This window comes from Schistocerca americana, chromosome 1 (assembly GCF_021461395.2).
Source record: "Schistocerca americana isolate TAMUIC-IGC-003095 chromosome 1, iqSchAmer2.1, whole genome shotgun sequence".
NCBI lineage: Eukaryota > Metazoa > Arthropoda > Insecta > Orthoptera > Acrididae > Schistocerca > Schistocerca americana.
The window spans coordinates 533,257,987-533,273,857 of NC_060119.1; the positions used below are offsets into that span (position 1 = coordinate 533,257,987).

The 15,871-nt window shown below is 41.7% G+C and overlaps 1 protein-coding gene across 3 annotated transcripts in view; it reads left to right on the forward strand.

Annotated features, from left to right (window-relative positions):
* LOC124605466 (glutamine--fructose-6-phosphate aminotransferase [isomerizing] 1-like) overlaps positions 1-15,871 on the forward strand; it is a 156,959-nt gene that overhangs the window by 80,051 nt on the left and 61,037 nt on the right. The gene's annotated exons all lie outside the window — the stretch shown is intronic.

Here is a 15,871-nt window from a genome sequence, read left to right on the forward strand (position 1 = left end):
TTTGCGTCAGGTATCCATAAGGCAGTGTTTCCCAAATTGTGTTCCGCGGAACACTGGCATTCTGCAGGAAATGAATAAGTGCTTCGTGAAAAACTGTTAATAACAAGATGTTTTCTCCAACTTTTTTTCCTTGCATTTTTTAAACTTATTATGATTTCTTTGCTGTCATCTACGATCTAAAATTTAAGTAAACACTGAATAAAACATTTTTTCTAATTTTTAAAAATTTTGCTAATTTTATTAACCTTCAAAATAAACAGTCTTCCATCAAAGTACACGGTTTTCCAAGTGTTCCGTCAGAGGAAAAGTTTGGATACCCCTGCCATAAGGTACCATGTTTCATGGCCAATCCCTGCGATGAGAGGGGAGAGGGCTCACTATTTCTTGTTGCTTGTGGCGAAAGAGTTAATGGTGCGCCATATTTGCGAGCTTTCAGAAACGTACCTAAGAAATTACACTTGAAAGGCGATGAGGCAGGACGAGAAGAAGAAGCGAAACTGCTTGTTTACAAACGTCTTAACGTGTGAGATCTAAATATGGATGAAATAAAACGTGTAGGACATGTCGTAACAAAAGTAATGCAAGGAATTATTCAGCTGGTCCCGGCGGAGGTTCAAGTCCTCCCTCGGGCATGGGTGTGTGTGTTTGTCCTTAGGATAATTTAGGTTACGTAGTGTGTAAGCTTAGGGACTGATAACCTTAGCAGTTAAGTCCCGTAAGATTTCACACACGTTTGAACAAGCAATTATTCCTGTAGTAGCGAAATAACCGTGGACCTCTTTTCAAGTAAGACTGCATTTAGGACGTTTCAGATTGATTCTTATATGAAACGAAAAACTTCTTTAAATGGAAATGACTGTTAATAACTAGTTAACTATTTTTAATTTAATTTTATAATTTATTTTAATATTGCCGGCAATTTAATCTAATATTTTGAAGCGTCTCTCTTTCTACAAATTGTACGCGGGTTGCGAGTTATAGTGACAGCTATTTATTTACAACTACACAAAATTGATACATTTTTCAAAGTTTCCAGGTCCTTCAGAGCAGTCGCCAGCATTGTGTATAATCCATTTTCCTACAAAATGTTGAGCGGGTCCTGGATAAAACGTAGCCACTTCTTTCTCTAAGCTGATTGCAGGCTGCTTTCAAAAAATGAACTGGTTGGAGAAAGAAGCGATGGCAGTTTCTGCGGCACTCGCCCGCCTTTTTCTGCACAATCTCGGGCGCGTATGGCGCAAGTTGGGGCTGTTTTCTTCGCTCGATGGGGCTGAGAAATGCTGTACCGTTTACCACCCCCACTTGAACTTAGTTATTAAATAGAAGGAAGCACTTCATGGCATTTTCTTCAGAATTGTTACTGAGATTCGCCGGCACTCGAACTATCAGCACAGCTGGCGCTGCTAAGGGTATCCTACGACTTCGACTTCTACATCGCTGGCAACGGATTATATACGTTGCTCGTGACTACTTCGAACGACAGAAAAGTTTGCAACTTATAGTTATTGTGTAAAAATTGTATATAAATAATTGTCATAGTTCCAACCCTCGCCCACACTCATCAGATAAGATACAGTTTAGTGCTGTTTAGTTCCTTGCTGTACGGGATCACGTTCCATGCAAACAGTTACGAGATCGACTGCAGCTCTTGCACGGTATATTAAGTTTCGAAGCGAACGTCAGACGCTGCTACTTACACCACAGCTCCCTCCACACACACACACACACACACACACACACACACACACACACACACACACATACTTCGGAGACGAGTTTGGGTTTCTAGCCATACATCCGTCAGCGTACTTCGATTCCAAATTCACAATTGTTTTTCATAATTCTCTTTAGTTTTCAACCAATTTTATTATCTAAATTAAACTGGACAGTTGGAAAAAGATTTGATTAAAACGCATGTCTGTGAGAGTGAGTATGAGTGTGTGACAGAGAGCGGAAGTTCAGAATAAGACATTTTTGTTCAGGTTACCAGGTCGATACTCCTGCGATGCGTAGAAGCGTATGCAAAATTATTTCTTCTAATCGTTCCTTGTTGCATACATTACCGTTTCCTGTGGAGCAGTCAAAGGTCAGCTAATTTTTTAGTCTGCTGTAAACCACAGTAGGTTAAATGGAATTGTTTGTGGATAATGTTGCTTGTTTAACACAGGAAGATAATTCTGATCTTGATTAGATTATTGCAGTTCCTTCTTTATCAAAATTTTTTGTCTCAACTGCACAGTAGCGCTTTGTACAGATAAACTTAATTGTTTTCTGAAGTTTGACAGCAGTGTGCTTCAGATAAACAGATGCGGTGGCTGGGTTAAACTCTCTGATACTTCAGTGTAGAGTCCATGGAAACATGAGCAAAACAACATGGTACTACTTTGTTGGTGATGGTCTCGTATATGTTTTATGCAGATCGGGAGCAATATTTCACTTTTACTAACACTCTACTGCATTATTTTGGTCATTACTAGGGTTTCTCGTATGAAACCCGTCAGAACGATGCTAGTGCTTAGGACAACGATGCTGCAATTTGATGTTTTTCTGCGTAATACCTTGCCGAAAGAGGAGGTTAAGATTAAAAGAAGACTATACTTAGCGTACCGTTTTTCATTTGACCTCAAGTGTGCGAATAGCTCCCTGCCTTCCAAAGAAAGGAAAGGAAGATTAATGTTCCAAATCCGGGCGACAAAGATGCCATTCGTGGCGAGACACTAGGTCGGATTAGATAAGGATGCTGCAGGAAATTGACTGTGCACGTTTCAAAGGAACCATTCCAGCATTTGCCATAGGTACTTTGAGTAAACCTACGAGAATATACAGTAAATATGGGTGGCCGGGTGTGATTTGACCCCCACCTCCCGAGTGTGATGCTTTCCGAAACACTGCAGCACGCTTGTCTTACCGGCGCGCTGTGCTGTGTATTTATGGATTCCTACACCAACAATTACAGATAACGAACAATTCGGTAAGAATGAAGAACGCATTGCCCAAGTCCTGCGGACACTATTTTTGTTAAACTCTCTTCATGTTATTGTGGATAAGAAAAGCGGATCAGTCGAACAATCGTCTGAACACCTCCTTACTTAACCAGGAATCGTCGTTACCTATTTAGGTGTGGCATCTGTAGCCCGTTACTAAGAATGAATGCGACATTTTTTTCCATTTAGGCTGTATATTTATTAAGATTTCTTCGAAGTATCACAACTAGTTCCGACTTCATCTTTCTTAAAGTGTTATGCATTAGCCTATTACATCCTCTTACACAGTGCCTCTGTTGCTTGTCGTTAGTTTCTGTATGATTTTCTCCACCTCCTTCTTGATCAACGTATTGATTCGTTGTTGTTTGAGGCACTATACTGTAATTAATTTGTATGATGACCACTTTATTTGTTTCTACGCGCCTTAATCTGTTCATTCATACTTTTAAGTCCTAAGCCTTGACAGAGTCTTATATTCCTTATCATATAAAATATTTGTTGCCAACTGTTCTCCTTGAAAACTTCTTTCTGAAGCTTGTATTCTACGTTTATTTCCAGCTACATATGTCCGTATCAGTGCTATAATGTAAGGCAGACGATATTGCCACTGTTTTGTAGAGCTTCATTAGGGTTTCGTTCCACTTTTTTATTCAGTGTTCTGCAATGCCTTCAGAAACCACGTGGAGATTTTCATGTTCTCTCACTCGGTATCTGTTAGTCCTACAGAAAAAATGACCAGGACCTTTTTGTAGAAAATTTAATGTGGTTACATTTTGTATTAGGATACGTCTTCGCTGAAGGCACCAGTTTTCGAGTTATTCAAGACGAATGCATTTGAAGGTCACTTTTATACATTTTTATTCAATAGCTCGAAAACCGCAGCATCCAGCAAAAACGTATGGCAGTACAAAATTTAACTACATTATATTTCCTATGAAAAGCTCCAGTTTACTTTTTGTGTAGCACGAACAGTTTGCGCATAATGAGTGAGAGAATGTGAAAAGCTAGTGTGTGGTATTTGAAGGTGATGCGGGTTGAATAAAATCCATAGGTAGGGGCAGCTGAATCATAGTGTATAGTCCTATTAATAAAATAGAATTCTTCTTTCTGTCGGCATGTCTTTTTCGTTTGTGAGGGAAATAGAGAGAGAGAGAGAGCGCCTCTCTCCCTCTCTCTCTCTCTATTTTCTGGTCGTTTATTAAAATTGGACCAGACCTTGACCTTTAAAAGCTACGACATTTGTTATTTGCGTAGAGATTGTTAAGTTATCTTGACAGCTGCATTTAATTTATAAATAGGTTTTTAAGAGAGTCCTCGCTGTCGGCTATAAGAATTTAGTCTCAGGAAAGAGTTTTGTCATTTATTTGCGACTTAAAAAACCGTTTTTAAGTGTTCACCTCTACTTAAAGGTAGGGTCCTGTAACGTTACGATACCAAATAATAAGCCAACTCTGCTGAAGACTACAAGCTGCAGAGTATGCTTTCACGATGGGTATTTACATTCTTGGTGACATTGGTTTTATGTGCATTAGGCTGTGGTCTAAGGCATGTTTTCGTCCCAAACGTTCCGCGCTCTAATGCGGGAGACAGTCAGTCTCAGCTGCTATAAAGATATATTCGTTAATTTTCAAACATAACCTTGTTTAATTGGCTGAAACTACTAAACAAGTCTGAGTAGTACCCCCTTGAGTGACAAAATGTTTTTTTTTTTCTGCTTGACAGTGAAATACATGTCGTTATGTACTCTTCGGGGATAGTAATGAATAAAACTGCTCAATTCATTATGTACCTCTAAGTTGCCCCTGAGTTCATGGGGTGGTATAAATTTAACCAATGAATCAGGAGCATACATGCGGTAGTTCCAGCTGCCTTTATACTTACTAGTGTTACGTAAAGAGTTAACTTAGACCTTCATAGCCTCTGAGGGTGAATGAAATGAGTGATCCGTTTTTATAATTATGTGAACAGAACAGTGTAGATCATGTTTCTATTCAACTGTGATGACCGGTTGAGCCAGCTGTGTGCGCGTCGTTCAAACTCAGATTGAACGATGGTAGCAACTGTCCACCTGTAATTTACATCTGAATATGAGCAATACCAAATGTTACATAAATTTGGAGAACTTGCATTAGAGGAAAACAGTGCAACGGTTAGGCTGCTAGCATCGTTTATGTCGCACAGGGAACATGAGAACCAGACGCGAGAGTTAAGGCTCGTACAGAGGTGTACAGTCATGTTTCGCTCACTTAAAACGCGAGTGGAATTCGTCATAAAATCGATAATATTGGTGCATAGGGCCTCCGCCATGCACATTACAGTGGCTTGCGGAGTACAAGTGTAGATACAGATATACACGTGGAATGAGGGGACAAGCTCTGCCTACCTTACACAGTGTCTGTCACCACGATCCGAAAAAAGTTGTCAGCGTTCGGGATCATTATTTTTCTAAGTGACGTGGTTGGAACTGCGTGTTTCATTAAACTCGGCGGGACTCTAATTGCCGTATTACTTTGTGGGGAATAGTTTACTGCACCAAGTGTCACGGAAATGAGACACGTGTTGAGTTCCTTGTTGAGGTAGGAGAACCGCCAATGAGTCACAAGGAAAAAAACTTGTGAATAAATTCGTGTTTACACGAATCTCACAGTCAGGACAATCTTTAATCAAGAGGCTCGTGAAGTATTGTTCAGACACCGGAAAATGTAGCTACTTTTGTGAAAATAGAAAGTCACTGACTATGAAATCGCTTGATATTGTACAAAGTAACTGGCAATTGACTCAACAATTAGTAGGTTATGATTTTCTGCAGGGCAAAAACTGGCAATTAACTATAAATGAATCATGTGAAATCATCCGCATGAGTGCTAAAAGGAATCTGATAAATTTCGATTATAGGAGAAATCACACAAATCTAAAGGCTGTAAACTCAACTAAAAACTTATGGATTACAACTACTAATAACGTAAACTGGAACGATCACATAAACGATGCTGTTGGGAAAGCAAACCGCTGCGCGGAGTGGCCGCGCGGTTTAGAGGCGCCATGTCGCTAATCGTGCGGCCCCTCCCGCTTGAGGTTCGAGTCCTCCCTCGGGCATGGGTGTGACTGTTGTCCTTTGCGTTAAGTAGTGTGTAAGTCTAGGGGTCGATGACTTCAGCAGTTTGGTCCCTCAGGAATTCACACACATCTGAACATTTGAAAGCAAGCCAAGGACTACGATTTATTGGCAGTACACCTTCAAAGTGTAACAGGTCTACTAAAAAGACTGCTTACACTACATTTGTCTGCCCTCTTCTGGAACATTGCTGTGGGATCCGCATCAGATAGGACTGACGGAGGATATCGAAAAAGTTTAAAGAAGGGCACCTCGTTTTGCACTACCGCGAAATAGAGGAGAAAGTGCCACGGATATATACGCGAATTGGGGTGGCAGTCATCAAAACAACGGCGTTTTCCCATGTGACAGGACCTTCTCGTGAAATTTCAGCCACCAACTTTCTTCTTTGTATGTGAAAACATTTGGCTCACACCTACATAGAGAGAAACGATCATTACAATAAAATAAATCAGAGCTCGCACGGAAAGATTTACTGTAAGTACTCGTTCTTCTCGCGCTCTGTTGGAGAGTGGAACGGTGGAGAAGTAGCTTGAAGGTGGTTCCATGAACGGCCTGCCAGGCATTTAATTGTGAATTGCAGAGTAATCACGTAAATGCCCAAGCAGAATGATGGACCTTGTTTGACAGTAAAATACGGAAGAATGAAATCTTACCAGAATTCATAACCATGCTCAACTGTCGAGTGAAAGCGTACTAATTTTTGATAACATCAACATATATAGATTATCTAAACTTAAAGACTGAAATCAACGTCTTGCTTAATACTATCTTCCTGAATTCGACGAAGATTTATACGGGTTAATGTCGACTGCGACAAAGTATGTTGAGTAATATAGAACCCTGCAGAAAATCATTACCTATTAAGTGTTGTCATGTTGAATCTCTCTCCTTGTTTAAAGCAGTTAACGAAGGGCTTAGCAGAATAATACCACGTAAATATGATGGATGTCTATATAGAGACACTGACAATAAATAAGGGAAAAAGAATCTCGTGGTTGTGCCAGGACTGACATGTGAGTGCTGATAGCAAGCGCCGCTGTCGAGACGGCTAGCCGTTAGGAGGATTTACATTTCACAGCAAGGGTGGTGCCCCCCGCGCCTGCGCTAGGCGACTGCTGCCGCGGTGGCGCGCGCGAGCCCCTGGTAACGGGTCCGCGCCGGCTGCTCACCTTGGCGACGTACCGCGTTCGCTAGCTCGGCTAGCGGTCTGCCGCCGCAAGGCCACGCGGCTGTGCCGGGCTGGCCTTGGGATACCGCCGAGGCTGTTGCCTGCTGTCCAGCTAGTCCTTCGTAAGCTAGTCACCGTGTGATGGCTTGTGTGACTTGAGCGGAGATGGAATATGTTGACATTTCTGCGGAGCCCAAGACACTCCAGGTGGTTTTTCGCTTTCACATTAATTCGCTTCGCCAACTTAACAACCAAACTACCACCTTGCAACGTAACCTAGACCTCCGGCTAATCTACCTATCGGCCTTTCACCACAATTTAGTTTTTTGCTTTCACAAACACCTTCCAACCTACGCTAGACCTTGGGCTAAACTACAGATCAATTTGTCACCACAACCAGGTTTTAGAGTTTCCTATTCGTTTGCTTCGCTAACTCACAACCAAACTGCCACATTCCAAACTAACCTAGACATCATCTAAACCAACCTGAAACCGCTAAAACCAGTTAATTGTCATAAAAAGTGACCGCTTTTTGAACCTTTCAGCATGTCTTAAAATTAATTCCTAGTGACACATGTCATAGACTATAACATGTAAGACTACACTGTTAGAAAGGAAACGAATTCTTGGTGTGCTTTGTATGCTATCAGTGAAAAGCCGCTTATCCCAGCAAGAGGCCCAGGCTCTGCAGAAATGTCTCTCCACCGAAATGACACTTCCTGGCAGATTAAAACTGTGTGCCGGACCAAGACTCGAACTCGGGACCTTTGCCCGCGAAAGGCAAAGGTCCCGAGTTCGAGTCTCGGTCGGACACACAGTTTTAATCTGCCAGGAAGTTTCATATCAGCGCACACTCCGCTGCAGAGTGAAAATCTCATTCTAGAAACATCCCCCAGGCTGTGGCTAAGCCATGTCTCCGCAATATTCTCTCTTTCAGGAGTGCTAGTTCTGCAAAGTTCGCAGGAGAGCTTCTGTAAAGTTTGGAGGGTAGGAGACGAGGTACTGGCAGAAGTAAAGCTGTGAGGACGGGACGTGAGTCGTGCTCGGGTAGCTCAGATGGTAGAGCACTTGCCCGCAAAAAGCAAAGGTCCCGAGTTCGAGTCTCGGTCTGGCACACAGTTTTTATCTGCCAGGAAGTTTCATATCAGTGCTCACTCAGCTGCAGAGTGAAAATCTTTCTGGCTCTCTACAGAAATGTCACCCCGCACAATTACTGGAACCCCACTTGTGTCGTCCCGTCCTTTTCGTCCTCTAACGGTGTATCCATCGAGGGGCAGGGGACAGTAGGGACAAGCTCCCCCCCCCCCCCCCAGGAAATAAAAACAACGCAAACCAAACTCACATTGCTCCACCGAACACTGAGACATATCATTTGGTTTAACTAGAACATGAACTGGAAACTGATAAGTATCGAGTTTACCCAAAGCCACTTCTCATGAAATGTCAACATTATTTCGTGTCATTCATCACAAAACCAGCACGAGCTATCGGTGCCACTCCCCTACCCTCTAGCCCAGTTCGCGTTTTCTCACGTGACACACTGAAGGCAATGGATCAAGACAGTCATGTCGATGTTTTATTTCTTGATTTTCGAAAATCATTTGAACCAGTACCACATTTACGCTTGTTATCAGAAGTATGATGGGTATCACGAGAAATTTGCGACTGGATTGAGTTTTTTTGGAAAGGGAGGACGCAGTAAGTTATCTTGGATGGAGAGACACAGACAGATGCAGAAGTAACGTGAGACAGCCTCAGGCAAGTGTGTGCGAGTCCATTGCTATTCATGTTGTGCAGGGTGTTTCAACCGGAATGACCTATTTCAGAACTCCATATTTATCGATAAAAACATACTAAAAACATGGGATTGATTGAAAAATACAAAATCGTAAAGTTTTAACTGTGCTATTACAAATGTTCTGTGTGTCCACCAGCAGCAGCATGAAGAGCTGTTAGACTTTACACAGTGTATCTGCCTTTACAGAAGTTATGGCGGCTGTTATTTTGTTCTTCTTTTCTTGTATATCACGAGGCAAAGGGGAGATGAACACACTCCCCTCCACATATCCCCACAAGTAAATATCGCATGGGGTCATGTCTGCCGATCTTGGCGGCAAAGAGTGCAGGGCAGTGTTTCGGGGTCCAGTGCCCTATCCAGCGTTGAGCCAGAATGTCACTGAGAAATTGGTATACGCTGTGTGCCAGTCTGGTGGAGCTCCTCCTGTTGGAAAATGAAGTCTCTTGAGATTGTGGAAAAAAAAAACCATTCCTGCATCATTTGAAGATATCTCATTCCAATCACTGTGTTTCCCTCGAAAAATTCTTTCCACCGTGCCATCGGAAGTGCGAGGTCGACCTGGACGCTTACCTTTGCACAAATATCCTTTCTCTTCAGATTGGCGATACCAACGACGAATGTTTCTGGATGCAGGCCGCCGAAAACCACGCTGGACCGAAATTACTGACCCACTCTTTGCAAGTTTCAGCACATAGAACACCTAATATTGAGCAGATGCCATCTTACTTTTGACTGACTGCAAGCTGAGAAGATGCATTGACTGCCATCTAAAGGCGATTTTCTGAAACAGTATGCCGCGCCCATTCAAACAGCACACATTTCCTTGCCGGCATGTTCCCATGATTAGGAATTATTACCGTCCATAAACACGCCCTGTATATAAATGACCTGGCAAACATTATTAACAGTTGCTTCAGACTTTTTTGCAGATTATGTAGCTGTCTATAATGAAGGATCACCCGAAGAGTGGTGCATAAATGTTCAATCAGTTCTCTATAATATTTGAATTTGGTGCAGTGATTGGCAAGCAATTTGTTTTAACTGTACAGAATTGTGAAATTCTACACTTCAGTTACGAAGTAGTAAAAAAATATTAATTAATTATTTTGTGTAGAGAAAACTTACATTAAGGTGACATGTTCCACATCATTACGAAATGTTCTATTTATGATTTATGGAACAAGTATTAATGTATGTATGTATCAAAAAACTAGGACGCCTCGTAGTGTTAATTTATGAATGATACAGAGGTCTCTTTCCATTATAAAGCGGTTAATACTACGCGAGGTGAGATATTCGTGATACCTTCACATTCTGAAGGAGCAGCGTTTAAATTCTCTTGCATTTCCATGCAAATGCTGCCGTAGGTTGATAACAAAGGAAGACCTAAAAACTTGACAGCTTGTATCTAACGAAAGGACCAAAATAATAGTTCCTAATGTAGACAGCTGGTTTGGTACACATCTACATGTATGCTTTGTAAGCCATCGTATGGTGTGTGTGGCGGAGGGCATTTTGTGTATTCATTGTCACTTCATCCCCCCCCTCCCCCCTTTCTCAGTTCGTCGTCGGGGAGAGTGATTGTTGGTTGGTCTCTGTGTGAGCTCGAATATCTGTTTCTAACAGCTACTCATTTTGCTACATATAAGCAGAAGGATGCAATATATTGATTGCATTTTAGTTAAGTATGCTCGAAACTGCACTGTGATGCAGAACACCGCCGTTGTAGCGTTTACAAGAGGAGTTGGTGAACATACCCGTGACGCTTTCTAAGCGAATCTCTGATGGAACGCGCTACTCTTCTTTGGGTATTCTACATTTGCTGTGTGGCAAGGGTCCTGCCCAGATTGACGAGCAACACTCAGGAACCAAGTACCAATCGAACGAGAATTTTGTGTACTACATCCTTCGTGGATGGACTACACTTCCCGAGGATTCTTCCAATGAATATCAGTCTGGTATCTGCCTTTCGTACTATTGGTTTTATATGGTCGTTGCACTTTAAATCATTCCTTATGCGTACTCTCAAATATTTAATGTAGGTGACTGATTCCAGTTATTGTTCGGCAGTTGAGCAGTAATACAGTATTGGGTGATCAAAGCCCTTACAGGCAATACGTTCCATCTCTTAATGTTGAGGGTCAACTGCCAGTTCCTACACCAAGAGTCAGTCCTCTATAGGTCTTCCTGCATTTCGCTACAGTTTTCTACGTTTCAACTTCTGTGTATACACCATTTTAGGTTTCTCTGGAGCAACTCAAAAACTGCAGCACCTAGTGAAAATGGTCCCCAGTACACAATAAGACTAAATTGAATTTCTTACAAAAGTGTTCTATTCATTTCTCTCTCTAGGACTAATAGTTTCCATGTTGCAGGTGATGAAAAAATGCAGACTATTCAAATTAGGGTTTTAATGGTGTAAACTTTGATGTTTATTGATACTAGTATACTCCCAGAGCACAGTTTTATCCCTTAATACAAGCCTCTTGTACTTACAGGTGGGATTTGGTGCACACATTTCTTATTTTTTCCTAGCCCTCTTGATTTACCAATCAACATCAATTTTGTGACACTGAAACCTTATTTTTAATAACATGCAGTTTTCTACGCCCTGCAACGTGGGCTCTAATAGCCCCAGAGAAAAAATGAATAGAACCTATTTTTTTTTTTTTTTTTTTTTTTTTTTTTTTGCAGGAAATTTAATTTAGTCTAATTTTCTGCTTGGGAACATTTTATCTAGATGCCTCTGCTTTTGATACATTCAGCAAAACTTAGTTACCTTCACACTCACGTCGCCGACTCCTCCTGTACCCCACGCTCACACCCCACAGGTCCGGAGTTTTAGTGTGTTGTTAAAGACACTCCTGCCTACCATTGCACAAAAATCTGCTACTACACGAAATTTTTCCCTCAGTTGACATTCTTTGGTCTTCATTGCTTCATTGACTGGGCTAAGGAACATACGATATGGTCAGCATGAGAGGTCTCTTGTAAATGAAGCTATGTAGCTTCACTCGATCCTGTTATCAAGTGGGGAACTCGGCATCATCTTATTGTAAAATAGTTTTCCTGTGATTCCGGAGTCTTCTGAGAAGCCTATCACCAATAGTTTCATCATGAAATAGCTCTGAAAGCTTTTATTACCATTGTCTATGAAAACACAATCTTCACTGAGTCTCTACGTTTTCCTCTTCTACTTGTGCACAAACTCGACGTTTCAACCCTTTGAGTGGATCTCCTTCAGGAGTTCTCTGGTGTGACTGGAGGACAATGTTGCAGCTTAATCGCTCAGAAGATTTTATTCTCATGCAGACTTAACCTGTTTACTACCTGCGTTACCTGTTTCCTCAATCTAGGGATGTCTCGAAACATTTCAGCCACAATTTAAAATCTATGTAATTTCACTCAAGCATTTACTTTCTTTCTCAAAGTTCTCCCTGAAGGCTTGAATTTTCCCAGATATCCTCTGAAGAAACAATAGTAGCATCCACAACCAGTGAGAAGCGACGTTCAGGCAGCCATGTCTTCATCTTTGAGAATACAAAACTGCCTTTACAGAACTCACTGACTGCAATCCATTTAATATTTAGTGTCGTCGAATTGTCATTGTGAAACTACAGTTTCTCAAACCAGACCAGGTTAAGGCTTAACACGCCACCTACATTGTTGCTGTTAGAGACTGAGGCACTGAGCACAAGCTCAAGTTGGGCAACTGGCTGCTGTGGTTTTGGAGTAGCGCCACCACCTCTGAAGCAGACATCACCTCATGTGACAACTTTTCTACTGAACTATGCGATTATTGTGAACACATCTGAAAAAAATTTATAATCAAAGTTGCATTGGCTTTGCTTCGGTAAAAATTGACATTCACTCCTTCACAGAGAAACGGACGAATGCTTACGACTTTGTCTTATCTAGGTCAATATGTGTTTAATTTTTAACCTCTTGCAATTCTTATGGAAGACAAATCTTTGAACAGGTAAATTTGTACTCTGTGTTCTTGTTAGTACAGTGATTTGTCTCCTGAACAAACTTGAAAGTATGAGGGGCTTTCAGTAACTTTCTTATTTATTTTGACAGCACATTGCTTTTATTCAAGTTTGCAATACATCATATTATTCACCCCCTCTTTTGGCTACACAAGCCAGCTCTTCAATAAAATCTCTGTTCATTGCGATGGCCTTATGCCTGTGTGCCCAAATGGTATCACACCAGTGGCCGATGTCAGAGGCAACATCTTGCTACATCCCTAACCTTCCCATCATCTCCGTACTGCATCCTGCGTAGTGCATTTTTCACCAGGGCAGACAGATGGAAGTTGGGAGGTGCGAGATCCAGGCTGTAAGGAGAATGAGGAAGAATAGTCCAATGAAGTTTTGTAAGCTACTCATGGGTGCGTAAACTTGTATAAGGTCTTCGTTGTCATGGAGAAGGAGAAGCTCTTTTGCATTTTTGTGATAATGAACATGCTGAAGTCGTTCCTTCATTTTCCTGAGGGTAGCACAACATGCTTCAGACTTAATCATTGCACCAAGAGGTAGGACATCAAACAGAATGACCTCTTCAGAGTCCCAGAAGTATGTTGCCATGACTCTACCAGCTGAGGCCATAGCTCTGAACTTTTGCTTTTGAGGAGAGATAGTGTGGTGCCACTCCATGGTATGTTGTTTTGTTTCTGGTTCAAATTGATGAATCCATGTTACCTCATGTGTGACAATGTTCGACAAAAAATTTTCACAATCAGCTTTGTAAAGCACAAGGAACTCTACACAGGTGATCCTTCATTGCTTTTTAAGGTCTTCTGCGAGTAACCAAGTGGGTACACAGCTCTGAGCACCCCAACAGGTGGACAAGTGTGTCAGCAGTACCAACTGTGACCTCCAGTTGTGCAGGTGTTTGATTGTGATCCATTGATCACCTTGAATGATAACATTTGTACATACCAACATTGCAGGAGTCACAGCCGCGTGCAAGAGCATGCATGAGATCAGACACGTTTGTGTGACACAGCTGTGATGATGGCAGATGACTTGCCCAATGACTTACTGTGCTTTTGTTCACTTCTAGGTCTCTGTAGGGATTTTGCAAGCACCCATGAATATTTGTGATGCTCTGGTTTTCCACCAAAAGAAACAGAATGAGAGCTCTCTGCTTGGGCTTCAGACAACATTTTGAAGGCTACATACTTCATGAAACTACGGGGACTGAAGTGGGAATATTCCATGATGTCCCTCAAAAATTCCACATTTTTTTAAACAGGAACTGTCCGAGAAAAAGGATTTGTTACATTACTTATTGAATACCCCTCGCAAAAGTAGGTACGTGCCTAAATAGTTATCACATTCACTGTATGAACTCCTTATTCTGTAAGCGTAAATGGTCTGAGGGAGATGTATTATTGAGCTAGTTGGAAGCCATCAGTTCCCAAATCATTTAAAAGTGTAAACTTGTCATTTTGTGTTGTGTTTTTGTCTCAGTGATAGATATATAACACTGGACTTTGAACTGTGCTTTTACCCGTTTGTATGTTTTACTGCAGTTTGGGAGAAAAGTGCCCAGCCCCTCCCCCCCCCCCCCCCCCCCCCGGTCTCTCTCTCTCTTTGTGTGTGTGTGTGTGTGTGTGTGTGTGTGTGTGTGTGTGTGTGTGTGTGTGTGTGTGTGTAGTGCCATTTCAGTTGCTACAGGCAGAATTTCTACACACACCGTCACTTGCTTTAAACCCAGTCTAAGGCATTTCAGCTTGAGCTCCTTTCACACAAGAAGCTGAGAGCAGAAGTGATTCATTCTGCTTTGACCTTACTGTCTTTCCACATAGAAGGTGCACAGTTTCATCTTTGCAGTGAGCAGGTGAATGTTGAAATAGTTTAAACATTGATCACGACAATTGGATATGCTTGCTATTAGTCAGTCTGCATTGCAGCACATGTTCTAGTTGTTTTAAAGTGATAATTGGCAGGGTAGGCTCAGAGTTCAGTTTGCAGCTTTTTGCCTAGTAATAATAGGGGGGGGGGGGGGAGCAGGAGAGAGTAGTTGACCATAAATGCTCATCGCTCTACTAAAAAACACCAGTGACTCAAACCTTTGAGATTCCACTGATTCAGAACTGGGGACCACAGCAAACAGAGAAAAGCTCAACAAATTGTACTTTGCTTGAGACACTGTGTTGGCTATATAGCAAAGCAGTGTTGGCAAAAGTGAAATTAAACTCTCTGTTTACTGCTGTTCATTTTCTGTGGTACAATTTAAACCAATGATATATGAGTGTAAATAGTGATGATAAATGTTTCTAACTCTCTCCTTGAATGTCCAGCACAGAAAAACAAGATGTATTTAACACCTGAGCATGGTGGATGGCACTAGACAGCACTTGAGGCATGGCTGAGGGTCTCGCTTGTTACTGTAAGATGGTTAATTGTCAGGTGCAATGGCAAAGAAGCTTTAATTAGTTTGAGTAAACCAAGTAAAATCTAAATTTGAATAGCTGGATGGGTATCTGAACCCTGTGGTTTTTTTTCTGGATGCCTGTCCAAAATGGTGCCACATAGCTTAGTAAGGGGGATGCAGTACTTAATGTGATCATCACATCTGACCACCAGAAATACTCTAGTTAATATGCAATAGACATTAGAGACTTGTTCAAGAGTATATGTCCGGGCTGTGGGACAGAGCTCACCTGCAGAAAAATTTCCAAGTCCAGTCTCCCCATTACTTGAGCACAACTAGTACATAATTGTGATTACTAACTCTATGTCTTCCAAGTGCCTCTTTACTAAGATGATTTTAGCAAACCACAACTGTCAGTT